At 35.9% G+C, this 25,404-nt stretch overlaps 1 protein-coding gene across 1 annotated transcript in view; it reads right to left on the bottom strand.

The window, feature by feature from the left end:
• Window positions 1-25,404, bottom strand: part of LOC143235036 (vasopressin V1a receptor-like) — a 117,556-nt gene that overhangs the window by 48,224 nt on the left and 43,928 nt on the right. The window contains exons 5-6 of the mRNA XM_076472782.1: window positions 24,087-24,165; window positions 20,176-20,313 (exon numbers count right to left, since the gene is read on the bottom strand). The gene's annotated coding sequence lies outside the window, so the exon portion shown is untranslated. The remainder of the gene's footprint in view (window positions 1-20,175; window positions 20,314-24,086; window positions 24,166-25,404) is intronic.

The following is a 25,404-nucleotide window of genomic DNA, read 5'->3' as shown; positions in this document are numbered from 1 at the left end:
TGATATGTTTATCAAATATATTGTGTCTAACTTTATATATATATATATATATATATATATATATAATGAAGGTATACGTATTATTTCATTTAAAATACATGCAAATATTTAGGTAAAGTGAAAGTGCTGAGCTGTAACAAAGAAAATACTTATAGGACACTTAAAGACAGTGCCTGCTTTACTGAAACCAACGTGCTCCAAATAACATAGTTTAAACTAGTTAAAAGTTAACTCAGACGTGTATTGGGTTAGCATATCTATTCATAGTGAAAAAGGAATCCAACTTTCGATTAGATCAAATACACTGCTTAACTGCAATAACTAAACGTTTACTTTAATAGCTTTCAGTAAACTTAGGCCTTTGATCCTCTTAAGTAAACAAACAATGAATTTTTTCCATTATTTTTGAAAAAAACAAAATAAGCAGAAATAACCACAACTAACCAAATACATACATGCAAGTATATCATAGCGTAGCCCAAAGCCTTTTGTGAAATGTTTTTGTGATGTGTTTGTTTTATAGCAAAGCCAGTTGTGATGTGTGTGTTTTATAGCAAAGCCACATCGGGATTATATATATATATATATATGCAAAAACGGCTCGTTTGGGTTGATAAAATATTTTACGTAGAAGAGCGAACAACGTTTCGACCTTCTTCGGTCATCGTCAGGTTCAGAGGACCGAAGAAGGTCGAAACGTTGTTCGCTCTTCTACTTAAAATATTTTCTCAACCCAAACGAGCCGTTTTTGCATATATATTTCTCTACAAGTAGGTTTTGTCGACATCACATCGGGGTTATCTTCTGTGTCAATTGAAACGCTGATTTTAGTGGTGTAAATCCGTATGCTTACCGCACTCACACTATGGGACTTCTGAGATATGATGAAAATTAACATCAATAGTTCATTTGATCTCCATTATACTTCTGTCCTCAAAAGAGTTCTATTGCATCTGTGAAAATATATTATGGTAATAAACAAATAGTTCAAAGACTTAACTGTTGTTAGACAGTGACCGTTGTTTCATAGGGAGCAACACTTTTTTGTGTATAACTTTACATGTCCTGAGGCACTTCTCGTAAACTAATACTCACGTACACCACGCAATACACACACATGCGTTGTTTGCGTGTGACTGGGTGTAACCGTAATACTGTGTTTGATATTAATATACCGCTTTTAGAACACGAATATTCTGGAAAATTAAGGAAATGCTACACTTACCAGGATAAAAGAAAGTAGTCATCATCTGGTACATTAAAATAAAATAGAAAACGTTCGAATGTTTTTATTTTAGAGCGGCTGCAAGCCATATAAATCTGAAAAACAGAATTTTAAAAAGTTTTAAAGAAGGCGAACCAAAATTCGTAAGCGTAAAGCTCTGCAAGTAGATCGGCAGAAAATATTCAAAACATACACTTATACACTGCTGGCCAAAATCTTGAGGCCAATTAACATGAAGAAAAAATATGCATTTTGATTTGTTAGACTCAACCACTTATTTGAGTAGAGCTTCGAACGACGAAAATAAGAAATGGGAAAATAAAAATAAAAACCTTTTATAGCATTTAATAAGGAAAATGTGAATACTATGAAATTAGCCTAAATACCAGCTCGTCAAAAGTTTAAGACCGTACCAAAAAGAAGTCCTAAACAGAGTAGGAAATGCCCAACAAGAGGTCTCAGTAGTGAGTTGCACGGCCATCATTGCGAATAACTTCAAACATTCACTTTGGCATGTTCGATATAAGCGTTTGCAGAAGGCTGGCTGGAATGTTATTCCAAGTGGTGAAGATGGCTTCACGAACATCATGCACTGTTTGGAATTGATGTCCATTTCTATAGACTTCCTTTGCCGTCCACCCCCAAACATTGTCAATGGGGTTCAGTTCAGGCGAACACGCTGGATGATCCAAAATAATCACGTTATTTGCTATGAAAAAGTCCTTTGTCCTGCAAGCATTGTGGACTGCAGTGTTGTCCTGCTGAAATATTCAGTCATTTCCACACAAGCGAGGGCCTTCAGTCAATAAGGATGCTCTTTCCAACATGCCAATCTAGCCAGGTGCTGTTTGACGCCCCTGTACAACCTGAAGCTCCATTGTTCCATAGAAGGAGAAAGCACCCCAGATCATGATGGAACCGTCTCCACTGTGTCGTGTAGAAAATAAATATCTCCGGTGGGATATCCTTATCATGCCAGTAACGTTGGAAGCCATCTGGACCATCCAGATTAAATTTTTTTTTCATCAGAGAACAAAACCTTCTTCCACTTTTCAACGTTTCATGTTTGGTGCTTCTTAGCAAAGTTTAACAGAGCTGTTTCGTGGTCCATCCGCTTTGTAATACCCGCGGCTACGTTACCCTCAAAGGTCATAGATTCCTTGAACGCCGCTGTCGGGGGTAGCCACGTTGACTGTCTACAACATTTTGGTAACGGGCGTTAGGTGGCGATGCTGGTGTCGGCCGCTAACGCCCGAACTCTGCTTGACCAAGGAGACTTTCCCTTAGGTGACCGGCGTGTGTCCATGGAGCCGGCCAAAATGAACGTTAAGTGGTTGGCCCCATACGAGATGTCCCATGACGTTGTCAATGACGTGTTGTCGGCTTATGGAGCAGTACGAAAAATCGAACATGAAGCACACCAGACACGCCCGTCTGTGTGTACCGGGAATCGGCGACTCTGTATGGACATGAAGAGACCGGTTTTGAACTTCATTGCAATGAATGGTTTCTGGGTAATGTTTAATTGCCCGGGTATGCGGCGGCTGTGTCGTCGCTGTGGTCCCGAAGGCCAACTCTTGCAGACATGCCAGACATCGCGATGCGAGATATGTCTGGCATTCCTACATATAGCTAGTGACTGTTCCGTCAAGTGTGATGTGTGTCGCGGTGACCACACGCCCTCACGTTGCCCGAAGCATGTGGCAACTTATGCTGCAGTGGCTGCGAGGCCGCCGACTATTACGCGGCCCTAGCGGGCGAGGGCTAAACGGGCGGGGTCGTCTGCTCTTTCTACCCTATCATCTGCAGCTGCTTAGGGTAGAACCTCTGAGGAGGTGTCTGTTCCGGCAGTTGCCGTTACCGGGAGGGTTGGTCTCGATCCCCTGAGAAGGGCCGGATCTCGCCCACCCAAGTCGTGAAGGTTACGACCCCTGAGGAGGGGTAAGGCGCTCTGGGTGTCGTTCGGTTGGAAGAGGCCTCTGAGGAGGCTTTGGCCCATCCTTCTGTCCACAGTTTGGATGGGGCCCCTGAGGGGACCCAGACAAACTGGTTGTCACTGGGGCATCCCCCGTTTCCATGGAGACTCGGGCCTCTATGTCGAGTGGTGAAGGGGTTGGAGCCGTGTTGGTGCCCACGATTTCGCCTACCTCCTCTGTTCTGGGTGGGTCAGTTGGGGGTTATGTTGCTTCCATGGCGGCCCAGGCCTCCTCAGCCGATGGGGGTTCTGAGGGACCCACGGCACAGACCTCGGGTCTAGTGGCTGTTTTGGCCCCCTCCTTCGACGCCGTGCAGGGCTGACCCCGACAATAGAAGAGCTACTGTCACCTAGCTCGTTCGCATGTTTAATGGATTTTCCCAATCTCCCCAGTCTTTCGGGGCTGGGAGAGGGCAGTGGGGAGGAGCCCTACAGCCCCGTTTCTTTTCCAGGCGTCATTCTGGATGTCCCAGTGGTGTACCGGCGGTGGTATGATGTTGGCAGCTGCAGCTGCGAAGTGGGGGTGGGGTCGGGTGGCATCAAAAGGAGGCTCGCCCCCCTGCCTCCGTCTGTACAGTCAAAGCAGCAGCGTCACTGATTCCTCCCCTCTGATTAATTGATGGGTTTTTCTTGCATTACTTTAAGCATTCAGGAAATTCATGGCGTTGCTAAGCAATTCTACGCATTCTCCCCTTTCAACCACTTTGCGTTGATGCCACATTTTTGTAGGAGACCAATTTTGCCTCTCAGATAGATCACTTTTTGTTTTCCTCTCGTTATCCCGTCCGTGCCTTCTGGTCGTTTGGCACGACACGTGCACGGGGTGTGGGGATCCTGTTTCACCTGCATTTTCATGGGATCATCCTCTCGTTACATAGTGATGCTGAGGGGCAGGTTGTGTACGTTGATGTTGTCGCTGAGGGTCGTAAGATTCGGTTTGTCAATATCAATGTGCCTGCCCAGTCTGTGGAGTGGAAGGACTTCTTTTCGGGCTTGGACAGGATCATGGTCACACAGGCCAATATCGTCCTTGGTAGCGACTTCAACTGCGTTTTGGATTCTCACCTCGACAAGATTGGGGGTGATCCTCTTTCTGGTGATTGGTGTACATGGTCTCTACTTCCGGTGCTGTCAGATTTCAACTTTTCCGATGTCTGGAGCGTGCTGCATGGGTCTGCTTTTGTGTCAACTTGGACTAGTCAGAGCGTTTCTTGTCGCCTTGACAGGTTCTATGTAACACCTGGCCTTCGGCAGAGCCTCAGTGGAGCTGCAGTTTACCGGGTTGGGGATGTCTTGTTTTATGTGTCCGACCATCAGTCACTTCTCACCACATTCCGGGATTTTGTCCCCGTTTCTCGGGGCCCCGGTGTGTGGAGGCTCAACATCTCCCTCCTTGCTGAGGATGAGGTTGGAAACGAATTGATTACCCTTGTCTGGGGGCTCTGCTCTGTCGAGTCTGTCACCGGGTCCTGATGGGTGGGTCTCAAGGAAGCTTGTGCCTCCTTGTTGAGGCAAGCTGGCATGCGGCATTCGCGGGCCCACCGCCTGGCCTTGCAAGGAAAGCAGGATATCGTGGCTGACCTGCTCTGTGGCAGGCCAATGGATCATTGGGTCCTCTCGGACATTGAGAACCTATGCAGAAACATATATTTGAATTATTCCAAACTATTCCGTGCAGCGAGCGTCTCTAGTCTGATGGAATCTCTGAATCCCAGAATAGTTACTCGAGTTCCACTGTGCAAGGGACGGGAGATGGGCAAGACCAGACACATCTCCAGTTTGGTGTTGGAGAATGGTCATTCGTCATGTGACATCTCTGACATTCTAGACGCGTGCCTCGGTTACTACCGCCGTTTATATTCGGCTTCACCTGTGGATGAGGGGTTGTGGGACTACATTACTCAGTTTTTGCCCTCTCTCGACCCTCTGCCGACTCCCCATTTGGTGTGGATTGGACCCTCTCCCCGATCACTTGCTTCTGGGTTCGTTTTCTCGTAAGCCCTGGGGATGCTTGGGAGGGGGGTTCAGCATGTTGTTTCGACAGTGCACGATTACTGCTACTGGCCTGTTAACCTGTTTGACAGGGAGGAGGTGGTGAGAAGGAGGTTACGCCCCTTGGTCTGGTACTTGGGGGCTGTTCTTCCTCTCGATGACTGCACTGGACGAACCATCGAACGTCATGTCTTTGCCTTCCTGTGGGTGGCAAGCCTGAGGCAGTGTCTAGGCTTTCCTAGGCAGAGAAGGTCTAGGCATACTATGTGTCCGGAACCAGTGTCTTTCCCTTTTACTTTCTACTACCTTTCGCTGTCTTTATTGTCCATCTTTCATTGTTTTTACTTATCTGTACTGTTTTACGTTGTAAATAAATTCCAATTTGCCTTAATCTGGTTCGACGATCGGCTGGTGTCTTGTCAGACAACCCTCAAATCCTCCTGCTCAACGCCGACGACATTTTCTTGGGCCGACCACTTGAAATTCTCGTTCTGTATCTCTCAGGATCTTTTAAGAAATTTGCAACAGCAGTTTTACTACGCCTGGGGCTGCCACCAACAATGGCACGTTGAGAGAGACCTTGCTCTTGCAGCTCAACAATTCTGCTACGTTCAAACTCTGTCAACTTTTTAGCCTTTGCCATATTTTTACCCAATGTAACACAGGAGATATCAGCGGGAGTTGTTGACAATGCTGATGCTTGAACACAAGTGACTAAATTTCGTTACGTGTTTACCGATTAACGCTTCGTTTCAGTATGGTCTTAAACTTTTGACAAGCTAGTATTTAGGCTAATTTCATAGTGTTCACATTTTACCTATTAAATGCTAAAAAAGTTTTTTATTTTTATTTTCCCTTTTCTTATTTTCATCTTTCGAAGCTCTACTAAAGTGGTTGAGTCTAACAACGCATAATGCATAATTTTTCTTTATGTTCATTGGTCTTAAGGTTTTGGCCAGCAGTACATATTGATATATAAGACCTCCAAAGACTACTAGCTCCTGTTAAATATTAGCATTCTACGTCAAATCACCACGTGAAAAATAGAAGTGTGCAAATAAGAGAACGTGTTATCGTATCTAATCATGATGGGGTCAAGGTTGCAAATAAAAATACGTGATACAGTATCTAATCATGAGGGATGAATGGCACAAATAAAAGTACGTGGTATCGTATCTAATCATGAGAGCTTGAAGGATGCAGATAAGAGCACGAGGATTACGGATCCTCAGATGATACAGCAGAATAAAGTATTCATTCTAATAACGAATGATATAATATGATAGAATTTACAGAAAAATAACTCGTAGTACCCTGCTTCTTAATTTTAATAAAGGTTGTCGAAAAAAAAATTTCATGAAAGTCATGCTAGAAATGTCGATACGTCTTTTCGAAACTTAATATGGTGGGTGGATCATTCAGGAGATGAACGTTGCGTAAGAAACAATAAATGGTACCGAGAACGACGTTCTTGACTGGAATATGTAAGTGGATGTGTCTTTTATTGATACATATATACAATGGCAATTTCATTGTGTCTACACTGACGTATAAATTTTAATACGTGCGTATAACTCATCTTAATAATGTGTAAAATGCATTAGGTCACAAATTAATGAAGTTAAGCACTCAAAGCAAAAGGATATTGCGCAGAGTCGGAGACAACGAATATTTCACTGATTTCTTAGAGTCTAAGCTTAGACGAAACTTACATAAATAATGAAAAATTAACGTACTTAAAAAGAATTATTCGTGAACGAGTGTTAAACATGGGTACTTAATTTAACAAATAAGAAAATGAATGATATAATATGTTATATTTACGACACAATGAATGGAAGAAGCTTCCCTATATATTTTCAGCTAGAAAATGATACTTGCAAGTAGAAATGTTATTTATAAAAACCTTTTGACACCCATATTCTCACAATAACAAAATAAACAGGTAATTTTATCTTTTTGTTTCTTTTCTTCAACTGAATATGAAGTGTTTGTTTTTGAATTTCGCGCAAAGCTACTCGAGAGCTATCTGCGCTAGCCGTCCTTAATTTAGCAGCGTAAGACTAGAGGGAAGGCAGCTAGTCAACACCACCCACCGCCAACTCTTAGGCTACTCTTTTACCAACGAATAGTGGGATTGGCCGTCACATAATAACGCCCGCACTGCCTAAAGGGCGAGCATATTTGGTGGGATGAGGATTCGAACCCGCGACCCTTAGATTAGCAGAGGAATGCCTTAACCACCTAGCCAATGAATATGAAGTGATTATAGCAACGTATTTAAAGCACTGGACTGTATCTTTCTTTATTCAAAAACAAATAATTATCATTTATAACCAAATTTGATGTTTAATATATCACTGTTTGATGTTTTTACTCTATAGTCAGTTATAAGCTGAGTTAAGCCTAGAATTCGATTTTTATTAGATCCATTTAAATTTTAATTTAATGCTCAGTGAAACTTATATATGAGCTATTTTAATACAATACGTCACAAAATATTTTTACTTCTACTACTGTAAATTAAAGCTTTTTTTTTTTTTTCAAGACGTGGTGGAGTATATTCTTGAAGGCTCTAAATGAAGTAAAATACGATAATCAGAGGCGTTTATAGTTCGAAATTCTGCAACCATCCCCCAGTGGGTCAACAGTACATTATGGATTTACAACGCTAAAATCTACGGTTCTATTTCCCTGATGAACATACGAATACAGAAACGTGGTTAAGGTCCGAAAATACTTGCTATTCAATGTCCTCTTACGATAATTCAGTTAGTAGACCTATTTACCCTCGTTGTATAGAATTAGAGTATGTGTGTGTGTTTTCTTATAGTAAAGCCACATCGGGCTATCTGCTGAGTCCATAGAACTAGCGAAATTTACAGTGACACTTCTCTCCTCCTGAAAATTATGAACGAATTTTTGGCACACAGTTTTACAGAATTTTCAATAAATAAAATGAATTTAGAAAAGCTGCTAACAAATGTAGTTTCTATAATTGAAATTTCTGTAAAATAGCCTTAGATACGCAGGAAGTTCATATTACCCGAAAGAGATATGTAACACTGAAATGATTGATCCTTTCGTTTTTAAACTTATAAGTATGTATTTTTCTATATTTCTAAATAAAATTTCAAACGTCACCTAATTTTTTTCTAGTAAGTTATGAAAGTAACAAATAGTAAAACTAGTTACAAAAAGTCTCGTTAAAGTAATTTTTCTTTGAGAACATAGTATTAGCTGGCATTTCTTTAGTAGAAAATTTCCGTTGTAATTGATAAACGTTTCAACTGTCTATGGACCAATTAAGGAGGGCTTATCAATCAATAACGTTGAATTTGAAATAGAAATTATACTTTACGATAATTGTTTCTACTATACTTAAAAGAGCTGAAAAATGTTTTCAGTCGACTTTGACCAGCTTCCGGGCATTTTGGCCCGGCATGGCCAAGCGTGTTAAGGCGTGTGGGTCGTAATCTGAGGGTCGGGGGTTCGCATCCCCGTCGCGCCAAACATGCTCGCCCTTTCAGCCGTGGGAGCGTTATTATGTGACAGTCAATCCCACTATTCGTTGGTAAAAGAGTAGCCCAAGAGTTGGCGATTGGTGGTGATGACTAGCTGCCTTCCCTCTAGTCTTACACTGCTAAATTAGGGACGGCTAGCACGGATAGCCTTCGAGTAGCTTTGTGCGAAATTCAAAACAAACATTCTAGGTATTTCCTATAATAATTTTAAAGCTTTATAACATTAATATGGGGGTTATTTCCCGGCAGCGAGGACAGAGCAGATCGCCCATTGTGTCGCTTTGCGCCTATACAGTGTGAAAGAAAATTTCCGTGTAACATCTTTTTGTTTCGTCTGGAGTATTATTTCGCAAATTATTGTAACATATAGATAAATGCAATTTAATTGAATAATTTAAATACTAATGGAGTGTTGTGTTGCCGCATGCGCAGTATGTTACGTCATGGACGACTTGTTAAGAACCTGTATACTGGATCATTCAGCACTGTAACGTCCTGAAGGTTAAATCTCTCTTTGGGAAAGCATATAAAGCAGAGCAATATTTATACATCAATTTATTCAAGGTCACAATACTTTGCTATATAAACAAATAAAAACTTAAAAAACTTAAGAAAGCAGCGTGCTCAAAAACTGCATTTCCAGGCCAATTTAGAGCAACGCTCTCTTTCGTAAAATGAAGGTTGTAGATACAAAATAGATCCTTCGCACACAAGCAGTCATTGCAATAAAGCTTGGCATAGTTTTTGTTGCCCTTAAGAATATAACAAACAAGGCTGTACAATTGACGAACAATCATCAAGTTAGCTTCTGTGTTCATGAAAAAGACGAACACAGAAATATAAAACACAATAATCTCATCCAACAATATATCTGTTACATCCCAATGTATCGTCAGTGGACTTTTTTAACTCTTGTTTACTTTAATATGGTCTTAAAAGATGGCTTCTTTGTGTGGAAATAGATTTTTGAAAATTTCGTTACAGTGGAAATTGTAAGGTCAAGTGAGAGTTCATAATCATGGTCATCGTGGAAGAAAGTCCAAGGGTAGCACAAGCCTGCGTCAGTTTATTTATAAAATACAACTAAAATCTGCTTTATCACTTGTAAATTAAGTTCTTTATTAGACTATGTCCCTAACAGAAGTAGAAATCGCTTTCAATTAAAGGTGTTTCCCTATCTGACTTCAGTCCAGTGGTTAGCACGCCGGACTATGGATGTGTGGTTTTTATCATGGTTTATAAGAATGGCAATCAAGTTCCACTATTTAGTCAGAAAAAGTAGCCTAAGAGTTGGCGGCAGATGCTGTTAACTAGTTTTCTGTCTAGTCCATCGGTGTATATTTATAGAATGCTAGGAAACCCTGGAGTAGATTTGTATGCACACTCAAAAACAAACAAAACTAATGTATAATTATCAGAATTTGAAGCTAATTGCGTTTAATATTTTCTATTTGGACTCTACCTAGAACCGAAAAAATAATTTTCATTAACACTGCACTAGTTAAGCCAATAGATTATCGTTTCCATTAACATTGTACAAGTTAAAGCCATAGATTAGATATTGCTGCACTATAATTATGCATCTCTACTGTAACTGGTCTGTAATATTCATTGTAAAGTTAAAAAATAAATTAAGTTATTAAATAGTTTACAAAAAAATGGTAGATAGTTTAGGATCACCTAACTTAGAGCCAAGTTCATCAAATTTATCGTGAACGTAAAAATACCTATTCAGTTCGAAACTTAAATCGTTTCTACATTAAATCATTCTATTTTATTTGGTGTACATCGATCTGGTTTAAAGGAAATTCGGCGTCCGGCTGTGCATGTGAAACTTTTAATAGCTCGTTTTTGCTTTCATGCGTTCATTACGAAGTAGCTATTTTATAAATCTCTCTAATTATATGATGCTTTAGTCTTATGAAGAGAGCATACTTTTTATTTGACAGGGCGATTAAACATAATATATTTATATATTGTTCAGCAATTGATTTAAAGATACTATTCAACTCCTGAAATATTAAAGGTTGTAATCAATCCTGTGACAAAAAAGTATTAAAAGTATAAAGTCTTCTTCCAAAGTTAATTTTCACGTGTTCACACACAGACAAAAAAATTGGTTGCACGTTATCGATTCATATATAGGTAGTTAAATAATTTAAAAAACGGCGTAATATGTCAGATGTGGCGTCATTGGATAATATAGTTTACGTATTACTACAGTCTTCTTTATTTTCATTCATAAATTGTTGTAATTAATCCTACCTAGTAGAAGTATCAATAAATAACAAGTTGATTGTTTTCACTATTTTTTACAGTACAGCTAGAAAATCATAATAAAATTATGCCAGAAACTTATTCCCTATGATTAAGTGAATTACTACGAACTAATTATCAGGTTATCGCGTTACATTATTTTTTTCTATATTTGTTTCTCTAGAACCAACAAGTAAAACTAGTAATTATAATAATGCAATTCCAAATTAAGTTTTCATCTTACTGAAAAAACAATTAATTGAAATTTTCTTATTCATTTGCATATCATCCACAAAAAGTAAATTGTTCGCGTACAAGGTTTTTGTATCCTTTAGAATTTACAATTAAATAACATAACTGCTATTTTTTTTGGTTTCAAGCAAGAAACTACACAATAGGTTCTCTATGATCTATCCTCCATGGGCATTAAACCCTTATATTTTAGCTCTTAGACTTACCTCTAAGTCACCGGGGGTATATTACTACTGTATAACTTATATGTGGGTGTTTATTTGAAAAATGTCTAAAATAAATATAAATGTATTTACTTGTCGTAAACAGATAGTTCAGACATAAATTTTGAATTAGAAGAAAACGTAGTTTACTGGACTTGTGAATGTTAAAACAAAAGACAATGTTCTTCCCAGACAATACAATTATTTTTATTAATTACTGTCACTACTGGAAACTCTAGATGGAACAAATACAAGTGTAACATAATCTCTACATCAGAATTGTTTGGGTTGTACTTTCAACCGGCCTGGCATGGCCAGGTGGTTAAGGCACTCGACTTGTAATCCGAGGGTCGCGGGTTGGAACCCCGTCACACCAAAGATGTTCGCTCTTTCAGCTGTGGGGGCATTATAATGTGATGTTCAATCGCACTATTCGTTGGTAAAAGAGTAGCTCAAGAGTTGGCGGTTGGTCTTGATGACTAGTTGTCCTCCATTTAGTCTTATACTGCTAATTTAGGGACGACTAGCGCAGATAGCTCTCGTGTAACTTTGTTTTTTACTTTTGCGCAAACAGACATATATTTTCAAGATTATAACCTATAATTAAAGAATAACTGTGCGATGAATATCAGTTATTTTAATACGAATTTACAAAATTTAGTCCTTTGATACTTAGAGGGTTAGTGTACATACTATAATAACTGATAATATATTTGTAACTTACCATCAGTATGGTACCACGTTTTAATAAGGAAATATTTTTAAGTAACTTAAACCCAGAGCTAATTTATTGTTAGAACTTGTTTACAGTTATTTCATACTTTATAAATAGGTGAACTCACGTTACATTAACTAAAACATATTTTGCCTTAGATGTAGTCAGTAACACAGCATAACCTACAAACAATAAGGGATCGTTTGGTCTTCTAGGGTGCCCTTACACACTCATCCTTGGGGAAGGTAAAAATTTAATCACATCTTGTATATTTTAGAAAATTATCAATTCCTTTTTCAAACTCAATTAAAATTCTGGTCTCCGCTACTGCCGACGCCATCATATTCCATAAATCGATCATCCTGCTAGTAATACAATATATCTCAATTGAAGTAAAGCCTGTTTTTCAAATTTTAAACGAACATCCATTACCTTCTGAATGTAGCACATAGAAAATTTGAGGATTTTATTCAATAAATATTCCGGATAATTTTATAAGTTCAAACAAAGTCATCTCTTTTCCTGCTTTACTCAAGAGATAATAAAAAATCTCAACTCTGCTCTGCAAGACAACCTGTCCATTTCTAGAATCATTTTGATAGTCTTCCTCTGACCTTTCCTGTAGTGGGGTAGTAGTCTGTGTAGAAATAATTACCTTTATCGTCTTTGGTCAGTGTGTCTATAAATACATCTTAATGTTCTATTAGTTTAGTACTACCAATCCAACACTGCTTCGATGGCTTGGTTAACTTATCCCCATTATTACAAGAAACGTTTTCAAGCACTATATTTATCTTCTTCCCCTCTATATTTAAAGTGTTACTAAATTGCAATATTCACTGTATTTACTATAATTAACAGTCATTTGTTAATTATTTGCCTAACTAACCATTCCATTCAAGTCTTTCTGTAATATATCAACATTCGAAATGCAGCGAGAGATACTCAGTAGGATAAAATCGTTAGCAATGTTTACTATTTTATTAATAATGCCCTCATCAATATCATTAAAAAAACAAAAAATATCGAACACTAAACCTTACGTACTCCACTAGTAACAAGGATCTAGATGAATTCCTTTAATAAACAATAACAACATTTTACTTTCTTCCATCTAACTATTCTACACTTCAGTTTACAATTCTTAGCCCAACCTCTACTAATGTGATTTACTTATGTAAGCTTTTATGTGTCACCTTATTAAAAGTATTTTAAAAATATAAGTTCGCCATGTCCATTCCTTTTCCTTCGTTCGGATAACAAGTAATTTCCTCGAAAAAATAATGGATTAGTAAGGCCTTTGGTTAATCCATGCTGTCTTTCAATTATATTATCGTATTTCGTCATCTTTTTAAAATCAAATTATTTCTAGACATTTCTCCACTATCTGGTTTATAGAGTCTGTGGTTACTCTTATCATCCCTTGAAAAATAGAGGTAACATTAGCAACTTTTAAAATATCGGGTCTCAACCCACTTTTAATGTACCAAACACGCAAAAAAATAGGTCCGCATATTTGAATTTTGACATCACTTAAAAATTCAGAGAAACCTTATCTGTCCTTGGTGTTTTATCTACTTCTATTTTTAATCCCCAGTCTTTGTACTTACCACCAAAGGATTAATATCTGCATGATTTATAGTAGTTTCTATATTTCCCATAGAATACTCGGGGTCAGGAGTATTGCCATTTGTTTCTGTTGGAAAATTGAACTGCAGAAAACATACATCAGCGAAGACACTCACAGTTTTCGATACAAAGTTTGATTATTGTTTCTTAAGAATTTTAACATATAAAGACGAAGCCATTTACAGTCTTCAATAGAAACTTTGATTAACATTTGATTACCTGTATCATCATTCCAAACTCCATTCTAATAGCTTACTAATTTTAACATGCTTAACAAAGTTCTTACCATTAGTGTTAATAATATCAGCCAGTTATTTTTATTTAGTCAGATCTTTTCATTACTTTGCAAACCTTCCAGCATTCCTTTCTTATTAAACTTCCTACTGCATTGATCGTTGATTTATTCCTTCATTTCTTGAATTAGTTTGTTTGTTTTCTAAAGTAAAACCATATTAATCTAATTGTTGAGTTTGCCGCGGGATATCGAACTTAGGGCGTTAAAATTCATTAGTGGAATCATTTAAAATGTGATATGAGACATATTTAAGAAATTTATAAGAAATAATTGTTCTAAATGCAAAGTCTTACCTCCTAGCCTCAAAATCGGCTTTCTAAAAATTAAGAATTAAAACTGCATTTCTTTATTATTTTAATACGTTAAAAAAATTTAGTTTAACAATAAAAAGATCACTCTTCCTCAAATATTTTCCTATTCCAAACTCTTACAACAATATTCTGATAAGAGATTAACAATAAACCTGAAATAGTGTTCCTTCTGGTTCACTTTCTTACTACTTTGCGTAGAAAACCATTCTGAATTATTTCATAATGATTTTATCCCTCGCTATCTGACGGTCACAGCAGTATGTGTGCGGGTTTACAATGCTAGAAACCGGGTTTCGATACCTCTTGTGAGCAGAGTACAGATATCCCTTTGTGTAACTTTGTACTAAATAAAAAAACAACAGTCATAGTTAACTCCGTACCGTCCCAAACAATCTGTTTAGAATATAAAATACACTGATGGCCAAAATATTAAGGCCAATGAACATAAAGAAAAAATATGCATTTTGCGTTGTTAGACTCAACCACTTATTTGAGTAGAGTTTTGAAAGATGAAAATAAAAAAAGGAAAAATAATAAAAAAAACAACTTTTTTATCATTTAATAGGGAAAATGTGAACACTATGAAATTAGCCTAAATACTAGCTTGTCAAAAGGTTAAGACCATACTGAAATGAAGCGTTAATCGGTAAACACGTAACGAAATTTAGTCATTTGTGTTCAAGCATTAGCATTGTCAACATATCCCACTGACATCTCCTATGTTACATTGGGTAAAAGCATGGCAAAGGCTAAAAGGTTGACAGAATTTGAACGTGGCAGAATTGTCGAGCTGCAAAAGCAAGGTCTCTCTTAACGTGTCATCGCTGGTGAGATTGGGCGTAGTAAAACTGCTGTTGCAAATTTCTTAAAAGACCCTGAGAGATACAGAAAGAGAATTTCAAGTGGTCGGCCCAAGAAAATGTCGCCGACGTTGAGCAGGAGGATTTGACGGGTTGTCTGGCAAGACACCAGCCGATCGTCGAACCAGATTAAGGCCCTTACGGACGCAGAATGCAGCTCAAGAACAATAAGACGGCATCTACGAGAGAAAGGCTTTAAAAACCGTAAACGTCTTCAAATGCAACGCTTCCTTCCACACCACAAAACATCTCGGTTAAACTTTGCTAAGAAGCACCAAACATGGGACGTAGAAAAGTGGAAGAAGATTTTGTTCTCTGATGAGAAAAAAAATGAACCTAGATAGTCCAGATGGCTTCCAACGTTACTGGAACGATAAGGATATCCCACCGGAGACACTTTCTACACGACATAGTGGAGGAGGTTCCATCATGACCTGAGGTGCTTTCTCCTTCCATGGAACAATGGAGCTTTAGGTTATACAGGGGCATCAAACAGCACCTGGCTAGATTGGCATGTTGGAAAGAGCATCATTATTGACTGAAGGCCCTCGCTTGTGTGGAAATGACTGAATCTTTCAGCAGGACAACACTGCAGTCCACAATGCTTACAGGACAAATGACTTTTTCATAGCGAATAACGTGATTATTTTGGACCATCCAGCGTGTTCGCCTGAACTGAACCCCATTGACAATGTTTGAGGGTGGACGGCAAAGGAAGTCTATAGAAATGGACGTCAATTCCAAACAGTGCATAATCTTCGTGAAGCCATCTTCACCACTTGGAATAACATTCCAGCCAGCCTTCTGCAAACGCTTATATCGAACATGCTAAAGAAAATGTTTGAAGTTATTCGCAATGTTGGGCATTTCCTACTCTGTTTAGGACTTCTTTTTGGTACGGTCTTAAACTTTTGACGAGCTAGTATTTAGGTTAATTTCATAGTATTCCCATTTTCCCTATTAAAAGATAAAAAAGTTTTTTATATTTATTTTCCCTTTTCTTATTTTCTAACAACATAAAATGCATATTTTTTCTTTATGTTCATTGGCCTTAATATTTTGGCCTGCAATGTATTACAACTGTATTTTTATTAACAATAACTCTAATTTCATTATATAATGTCTTATAGCTCTTTTATATCTGTTCAGGAAGTCTATAAAAATAACATTTAAAAACTTTCAAGCTCTGAAACCCCTGATTGTACCTTGCATAGGTTCAACTTTGACTTCATTCTCACAAAATGCAGCTCAACCATTATATAACGAGTGGTATCACTCTTCTTTTTAAAATTATATCATCATTAAATAACTTGCAACCTCAAATTTTGAGATAATTTCTATTATCCATATTCTCCAAATTTAACCAAGTATCAACAAGTTTTTTATATCATAGTCTTCTATTTTAACTACAGTCTCAATTCTCCTAACATTACAATAATAGCAACTATGTTATGTTTATCTTCAACTTTGGAAGATCTATCTTCAAAATTATTATTCAACTTTTCTAAAGCCTCATTGCCCTAGCAGTCCTATAAATTTGTTTATTACAGTTTCCCAAGCTTCCTTACCACAGTGCAAGCTTAAACTATCTTTAATGAAGATATCCAGAGCTTATTCAGCTGTATCATATAACCACATCTACTCTGAAACCTATTCTCAAATCTAATCACCCCGTCTATTGCTCTAAACATAACCCTAGTAACAATTAATTCAGCTTTTGATCCTGTCAAGTAATTCATTTCTGCGTCTAGCCCAGAAGAGCGCTTCCCAAAGGGCTGACGTATATTTTCATTCCTATGCTTTTGAACGTGATTCTTGTACGCAAAAAAGCAAGTTTTATGATTTACGATTTCCACCATCTTTAGTTCCTATATGTACAACAACAGAAGAATATTTCGTAGTACAAACAACCAATTTGTCAATAAACTCTATACTCTCCTGGCAAGTAAATTGTAATTCTACAGTTTCTATTATTACTGGCTTATCCGTATACTTAGTGTAAACCTCTTGGTCGTTTCATTTCTCATTCCAACCAGCTAATGGTCCAATATATTACAGACTGGTATGCTGAATGCTAACTGAAACTGTTTTTATAGCTTCGATGTTTTTATTACTGTGGGCCAGCAATCACATTTTCAACCTTCCCCAAATCAACCTTAATCTTGCTTCTGTTCTTAATTTCTGTTCCCAATTTACTATTTTCACCCTCTAAAAAAAACTATTTTCCCAAAGCTAATTCCAGTTTATCTTCAGGTAAGTTCTTAGCTTCCTGAAGGTTAGGATTAAATCCACAATTTTCAAACATTATTCACTTCTGTTCTCTATTGTACTCTATAAATTTTATCCCAGTTACTCCTGAATTCTCTCTAACTATATTGAAGTTGACTTATTGTCACTCTTTATTTCTGATCCACCTGTACTTGTAATTACAATTTCATAGTTTATGAATTAGCACCAAAATCTCCTATTCACTAATACTATAACTTTCTAGCACACCTAACTAATTAGTTTAATAATATAGTAAATTATCAGCAATTCTTAAGAAATAAATTCAATATTTTTAACTTTTAAGATAAATAAATTATATTTTTAGCTTAGCTTACAATGAGATACATATTTATTTTAATCAAATATTTAATAATTTAGTAACTTATAATTTATTTCTACAATCTCAAAACAGTGTCACGTTTAACCTACGATATTGCATTAAGCTTAATGTCGTAACTCTAGGCTTTGCTAAACCAACAATATTAAAGCCTAAAAGTATCCAATCCTAGATAATCTTATAAGAATACAGTAAAATAAATACAATAAAAACTTTAACAATGGCAAAATAATATTTATATTCCCCAGGAAAACATCAAAATCTAAATTAAAAGTATTTCTAATTTCTCTTTTTTTTCAGAACTTAGGAATATTTGTCTCTTACTCTCAACACTCCAAAGTATTACTAACGTTCATTATTTCAGTAGAACAGAACTTAAGACTACCGACGGTGTCGTTTTATTTATGCTTTCCGTTATAAATTTACACCTGATACCAAAACTGTATGAAATTCCCATTTTACAAGTCTTTCAAACATGTCAATTTCGAAAACATTTTTCATTTTACTTTCTGGGGTTCTATTTTTGATACTGGAATGGAGTGCCAAAGCTGCTTTTGCAAAAACATAGGGCTACGTTTTTAATTACTGGCATAACACGAATGATGATTGTCACTTCTACTTTAAATTGTAAGAATTCTGAATGTTTGTTAACTAAGTTATTTTGAACTTTCCTTCCATGTTAAAACCCCACTTTTATTACGAACTTTGAGTCTTTAAACATGACCCTTGGACAGAAAACTATACATTGAACAATAATTAAAATACGAAAAAACAATATTGATCAGTGCATCGCTATTCTATGGAAGCTCCAAGTTGAAGATTGAAAGCTCGTACTAAAGGCTGTTTCTAGCGTGCAAGGTAGGGAAAAGACGTAGGAAATTCTGCTTACAAGTCGTAATGAACGGCGGTTTCTTGCGTGTAACGTGGGGAGTAGATGTGGGAAAGTCTGTTTACTGCTCAAAATGTTTTGAGTATTGATAAAACCCAATTTTATCAAATACAGACGGGTAAAATAAAAAAACTTATTTCTAACAAGGGATAGGAAATTGTGCTTCTATGCTTTTTTCTTAACATAATAAACATTAACATTGCAATAAAAATGCATAAAATTACCAATAGTAAAAAGAAACATATATGTTCAAGAATTCCTTCAACAGTGGTGACATAGCTCATTTTAAAATTGATGAATATACAATATTGGTAGTTTTTCTCTGAAATCAGATATGAAATTAAATGGGAAGTCTACCCCTCCTAAAACCTTCTTCATGTCATCCTATATCACTGTGACAAGTTTGTTGCTGATTGATTGAGAAGCATTAAAATGTATAAAGATTAAATACACACACAAACACATATCATTATCTTAATATATATATTTGAAGGAGAAAGAAAAAATTACAATGCTCACATATAGAATCTTATTTCAAGTGTTTCACATAATACGTAAGAGCTTTCAGGGATAAAAACAATGTTTGTGATGTGAAAAGAGTAGAAAGTAAAGAAACATTTTAAGTCCCATTCATGGGATTAGTATTTCGATTTTTATTATCAGTTTGAATTTTTTTTGTTTAATTACTTTCTTCAGTCTCATTACTAAATTGTAAAGTCCTTATTTTCCACATTTAAAAATGCCTCTTGGCAGATTTAAGGGTTAGCTTAAAAAATGAGCCCCTTAAATATACGGAACGCAAGTGACAGATAAATTTTCATATTTGTTTAACAATCAGGCTCATACATTATTATAACTTCAAATAGGTTGCCAAGAATTAAGCTTTATTCTTTGTAAAAAAAAAAGATACGAATCGGTTAGGTTTTTCTAGTTCAAGATATTTTTATAGACAAAAAGATAAGCAAGAGTCACAAAGAATTTAATTACTTTGGATTCTAATACGCAGTACTTCCATATATAGTTAATATCATTAATTCTATTTTGTTTTAGGCCAGGTTATTAAGGCACTTGACTCGCAATCCAAGTGTCAGTGATTTGAATCCCCGTCACACCAAACATGTTCACCCTTTCACCCGGGGGGCGTTATAATGTACGGTCAATCCTACTATTCGTTGGTAAAAGAGTAGCCCAAAAGTTGGCGGTGAATGGTGATGACTAGCTGCCCTTCCTTTTAGTCTTACACTACTAAATTAAGGACAGCTAGCGCAGATAGTCCTCGTGTAGCTTTGCGCGAAATTAAAAAACAAACAAACAAAAACTATTTTGTTTTAAGGCACAGATTGGTTAATCTTATGAAATAAACAAGAAATAACCACAAATTATAGTTTTTAATCATGTTGACATAACACGTCATCTTCATGGGTACAGTTTTTTAAGTTTTTACCTTGGTGCGTAAAGGATTTTAACGAAACTATGGAATGTTCTGTGGTATGATATTTGCACATGCGTTCCCTTATCCATCTTCCTAACAGGCAGGTGTTGCAATAATTTCCTTATCTATTCGGTAGACAAACTTATTGACCTAAAAGACAATATCGATAAATATTTATTTTGATCTAGCATTTAATAATTTAGTAACATCTAAGGTATTTCTACCACGTGGAGAAAAAACATTAAGTTAAACTTATTATATAGTATAACCCTGATTTAGGGTTAGTTAAACCTACGATAATAAATCCTAAAAGTATATATGTTAAACGGCTGGTATGGGCTGAACCTGACGATGACCGAAGAAGGTCGAAACGTTGTTCGCTCCTCTACATAAAATATTTTCTCAACCCATACCAGCCGTATTTACATATATATTTTTCTCAACAAGTGGGTTTTCTTGTCATCACGATATCTTAAAATTAATCAGTTCTACTAAACCTCTTTTACAACAACCGTTTGTTTTATTCTATTCAGAAGTTGTTTATCCAATGAACCAATCTATCCCTCAATTATACAGACAAAATTTGTAATAAGCCTTTCATATGGCACTTTGTCAAACAGTCTCTGATAATTCAGATATATAAAAGTATACAAAGAATGTCAAAATATTAATTAGTCACGATTTTATCCTAGTGAAACCATGGTGATTTTCTAACATTTATCTAAACTTTGCTAAATGACCTTACAAAGTATCTTTGACCAGACTTTCAAAAAACTTTTCCCACTTTTAACGAAAGACTAACAGGTCTATAATTACTGGGACAATTTTTATTGCTTCCCTTCAAAATAAAAGTAACATATGTTAACTTCTAGTCTCTTAATACTACCCACTTCAAAAAAAATAGTTAAAAGTGGCTAACATATCCTATCGTTAACATTCTTCAAAACCCTTGGAGAAATATCATCTGTCTCAGGAACTTTATTGTTCTCGTTACCATGCTCTGAAATACTGTGAGCATCTTATTCAAACTTGGTTCTATTTAGTAACTGTTCAGGATGAGAAATATTGCTTCATCTTCATTAGTAAACAGACTGGCATGGCTAGGTGGTTAGGGCACACAACTCGTAATCTGACGGGTTCGAATCCCCGTCACACCAAACATGCTCGTCCTATCAGCCGTAGAGGTGCTACAATGATACTGTCAGTCCCACTATTCTTTGGTAAAAGAATAGCCCAAGAGTCGGCGATGGATGGTGATGACTAGTCGCCTTCCCTCTAGTCTTACACTACTAAATTTAGGGACGGCTAGCGCAGATAGTTCTCGTCTAGCTTTGCGCAAAATTCAAAAACAAAACAAACAAAGATGACTAAACATTGAAGTAAAGGTAGAACATAACAACCCAGCCATTAATTAATCATCATATATTATTCTTTACTTTATGATTCCCCTTCCTCGAGGGCTTTATCCGTCGTAACATTTGCTTATCCTTAATGTATTGGAAGAAATACGTCCTATTAATTTTTACATTTTTAGACTATCTTTTTTCATACAGCTGCGTTGATTTCCTAATATTTTGTTTGATTAATACTCTTGATTTTCTTTAATATTTTTATACCATTTTTGAACTAACGTGGTTTGTAAATTAGCATAAAGTTCTTGAACAATATGAGATCTTTTGGTCCATCTCGACTCTTCCATCCTTTAAACTAAATTAAAATGACTAAAAAAATTGAAGTAAAAAATCTTAATGTCAGCCCTTATAATTTATATATTTATCAAGCTTTTTCTTAGAATCACTTAAATTTACTGCCTCTATAACATTTGAAGGCAACCCATTCCAAAGGCCAGTCACCCTGTTAGAAAGATGAAACTGTCTTAGCTGCAGATGACTCCTACGCCGCCAAAATTTATATTTGTGTCTTTTAGTTCCGCTATTATCACTATTAAATATGAAAAAGATTATGTATTAACACCATCAATTCCATTTAAAATCTTAAATACTTCAGTCAAATCCCCCTAACTCTTCTTTTTTCTCAAAAGAAAACAACTTGAGAGAGTTCACTCTCTCTTCCTATGACAACCCCTCCTTATCAGGCACCATTGCAGTAACCCTTCCCTGAATCCTCTCCAACAATTCAATGTATTTCCTGATATAAGGAGTCTAAGACGGAACACAATATTCCAAATGTGGCCCAACCAGTAACCTGTACAATGCATTTATAACCTCTTTAGAGCTATATTTATTTAAACCTAAATTTTAAAGTTCACTTCATCTAATCTTAAGCCACAGAAATGACGACATAAAAATGAATATATATAATTTGAAAAGAATATTTTTCTATGCGTTCTAAAAAAACTGATGAATCTGTTAATGCATAATTTTTTTCTGAAAATTCCAACTTCTCGAATATGCGTTATACCCATGCTGTATTTAATAAAGAAGACGAGTCTATACAAACCTTGAATACAGTGAGTTAAGTTTATACCATGTGAAAACCCAATACATTTCAAGAAAATATTGTCAAGTTTTTTTTTAATATTTTAAAGGTAAGAAATAAGGAAGTGATTGATTTTCTCAGCTGCGAGAAACTTTTATTTCATTTGTCATAGGCAAAGTACTTCTTGGGTTATAGAAGTAAAAGTAAGAAGTATTTCGTTAGAAATAAATCGTAAACGTATTGCCAATTGTGGGTGTTGGTTTTATCATTATTCTTAGAACGGTTAAAACAAAGTAATTTGAGTGGATTACTTTTTAGTTGGAAATATATAATCATCCATTTGACACAAAGTACTTATTGAATTCATGGTTAGTTCCAGCAGAGATATTTCGATGGGAAATAAGTTGTCAGTCATTCCTGTTAGAGTGGTGAATGTTATTTCGAATATTTTTAAGACTGCTGCAGATTAAGGAATTTTATTAACTTTGTTCAGCTCTACTAAGTTTCATTAGAATTAAGTTTAAAATCTTGGTTGTTAATAACTCATCTAATGAAAGGATTCAACTTTACTTCGTTCAAATAAGTGATAGCGTTTGAAACAATCTGCAGTTGCTGTTAAAACAAACTGATAAACTTAATCAGCAGTACGACTGTGAGCTCATAACATTAAAAGTTGAGTTCCGATACCCATGATGGGCACAGCACAAATAATCCACTGTGTATGTTTGCGCTTGACAGCAAACAAACATCTCATAACTAGTTTTAATATATTATAAAATTTTACATTTTTTAACACAATAGTAAGCTGATTTTTATGCATTTTGAAACCCTCTTCATAATTAATATCAGTAAAATGAAAATGTGATGTTTTCTATCGCTTTAGGCTCAACATATTTTTCTTTTATCTAGTTAGTTGTTTCGTGCATTGTGTAAGCGTTAAAATGAGATAAGTGCAAAAGTTAATGTTTGTTTGTTTATTTTTTGGAATTTCGCACAAAGCTACTCGAGGGCTATCTGTGCTAGCCGTCCCTAATTTAGCAGTGTAAGACTAGAGGGAAGGCAGCTAGTCATCACCACCCACCGCCAACTCTTGAGCTACTCTTTTACCAACGAATAGTGGGATTGACCGTCACATTATACGCCCCCACGGCTGGGAGGGCGAGCATGTTTAGCGCGACGCGGGCGCGAACCCGCGACCCTCAGATTACGAGTCGCACGCCTAACGCGCTTGGCCATGCCAGGCCCAAAAGTTAATGCATAATGTACAAAGGATGAATAATTGACTAAATATAATAATCGAGGGAGATACTTCATATGATGAAAGCGACATCTGATATATTGATCAACAAGAATATACTGAAAATTCTGGCTTAACAAACAATGTGGGATATCTCCATAATTTATCATTGATATATACGTCATCTCTTAGTCATTGTTATTTAACAGTATTTAATTTCAATAAAAAAATTTCATCCAAGTCTTACCAGTTAAGATGATAAAGTTATATTCATTTTTTTGAAAGTCTTTTTTGGTTGTTGTAGGTTTCTTGCTTACTGTTAGTACCTGTTGAATAAAGCTACAAGGTAAAGAGTGTAATTTAAATATATTCTTAACATTATGCATATTATTTGCAAGAGCTTTCAATAATTCTTTGATTAAAACACCACATTTAATTGTTCAATACAAGTACCATGGACTACAGAAATGGATCTGTCATTTAAAATATTATGTCTCAAATTATGTCTCTTCTAATTCTTAGTTTACACCATTATATTTTAATAATCAATAAATATACCATGTATAAATTAAAGACATCGATCTGCAAGTTCAAATGTTATGTTTCAAGTTACTCCTCTTTCAATATTTTAATGTTCAACTGAAATAGCATGAAGAAGCTGAAGAAATAAGTTTAAACTTTGAAACATAAAATATTGTTTCAAATGATGCCAATAATATTTTAAATTAGAACATTACATCTTAATATTCAATGCAGATATTAAAAAGAAATTAGATAAATATATTTTGTTTTAATATTCCCTTTAACCGAACGAAAATGCATCCCGCATATTCTTGAAATTCAGACGTCCTAATGGCACAGCGGCATGTCTGCGGACTCACACCGCTAAAAACCGGATTTCGATGCCCGTGGTGAGTAGAGCATACAGAGTTTATTTTGTAGCTTAATTCTAAACAAACAAACCAAGTGATAATAAATTAATAACTTTCAATTAGGCTCGAAATTAAAAGTTTGGAACAAAATTTTGTCAAATTAAAAATATCTATTTAGAAAACAAATAGTGAATGATGCAAAATTTTTATTCGTGTTTTTTTCCCAAAATTTGGGGAAGGTTTTATAATATTTAATTAAATAATGCGTACTGTAACACATACTGTAACAGATAATCTCCAATTTCTGAACATTTAATAAAATGATCCTAAAGTAATTTCTATGTATAAAATTGGGTTGTAAGGTACATGACATGGAATCTAACCCCAGGTTTTTGTGCCGCAAGTCTATTAACTCCTCAGTAACCCCTTGAATGGGTAAAATGGCGTGATAGATATAATAAAGCAGTTTAATTATATGAACAGTATTATAGTTGTAAATAAGAACTTTAATATTACTAGTTAAACATGTTTTCGAGGAAATATTCAATTCATAAAAGATAAATTATAAAGTATAGCAAATGAAGCAAATAAGCATTTTATAAGTGTTATCAAAATGTATTGCCAAATACATCGATTATTTAATGTCATTAAATTTCAATAATAAACGGACAGACCACAATCCATGCCTGCAAA

This window comes from Tachypleus tridentatus, chromosome 12 (genome assembly GCF_004210375.1).
Source record: "Tachypleus tridentatus isolate NWPU-2018 chromosome 12, ASM421037v1, whole genome shotgun sequence".
In the NCBI taxonomy this organism is placed as follows: domain Eukaryota; kingdom Metazoa; phylum Arthropoda; class Merostomata; order Xiphosura; family Limulidae; genus Tachypleus; species Tachypleus tridentatus.
This window is presented reverse-complemented; position numbering and strand designations above follow the sequence as displayed.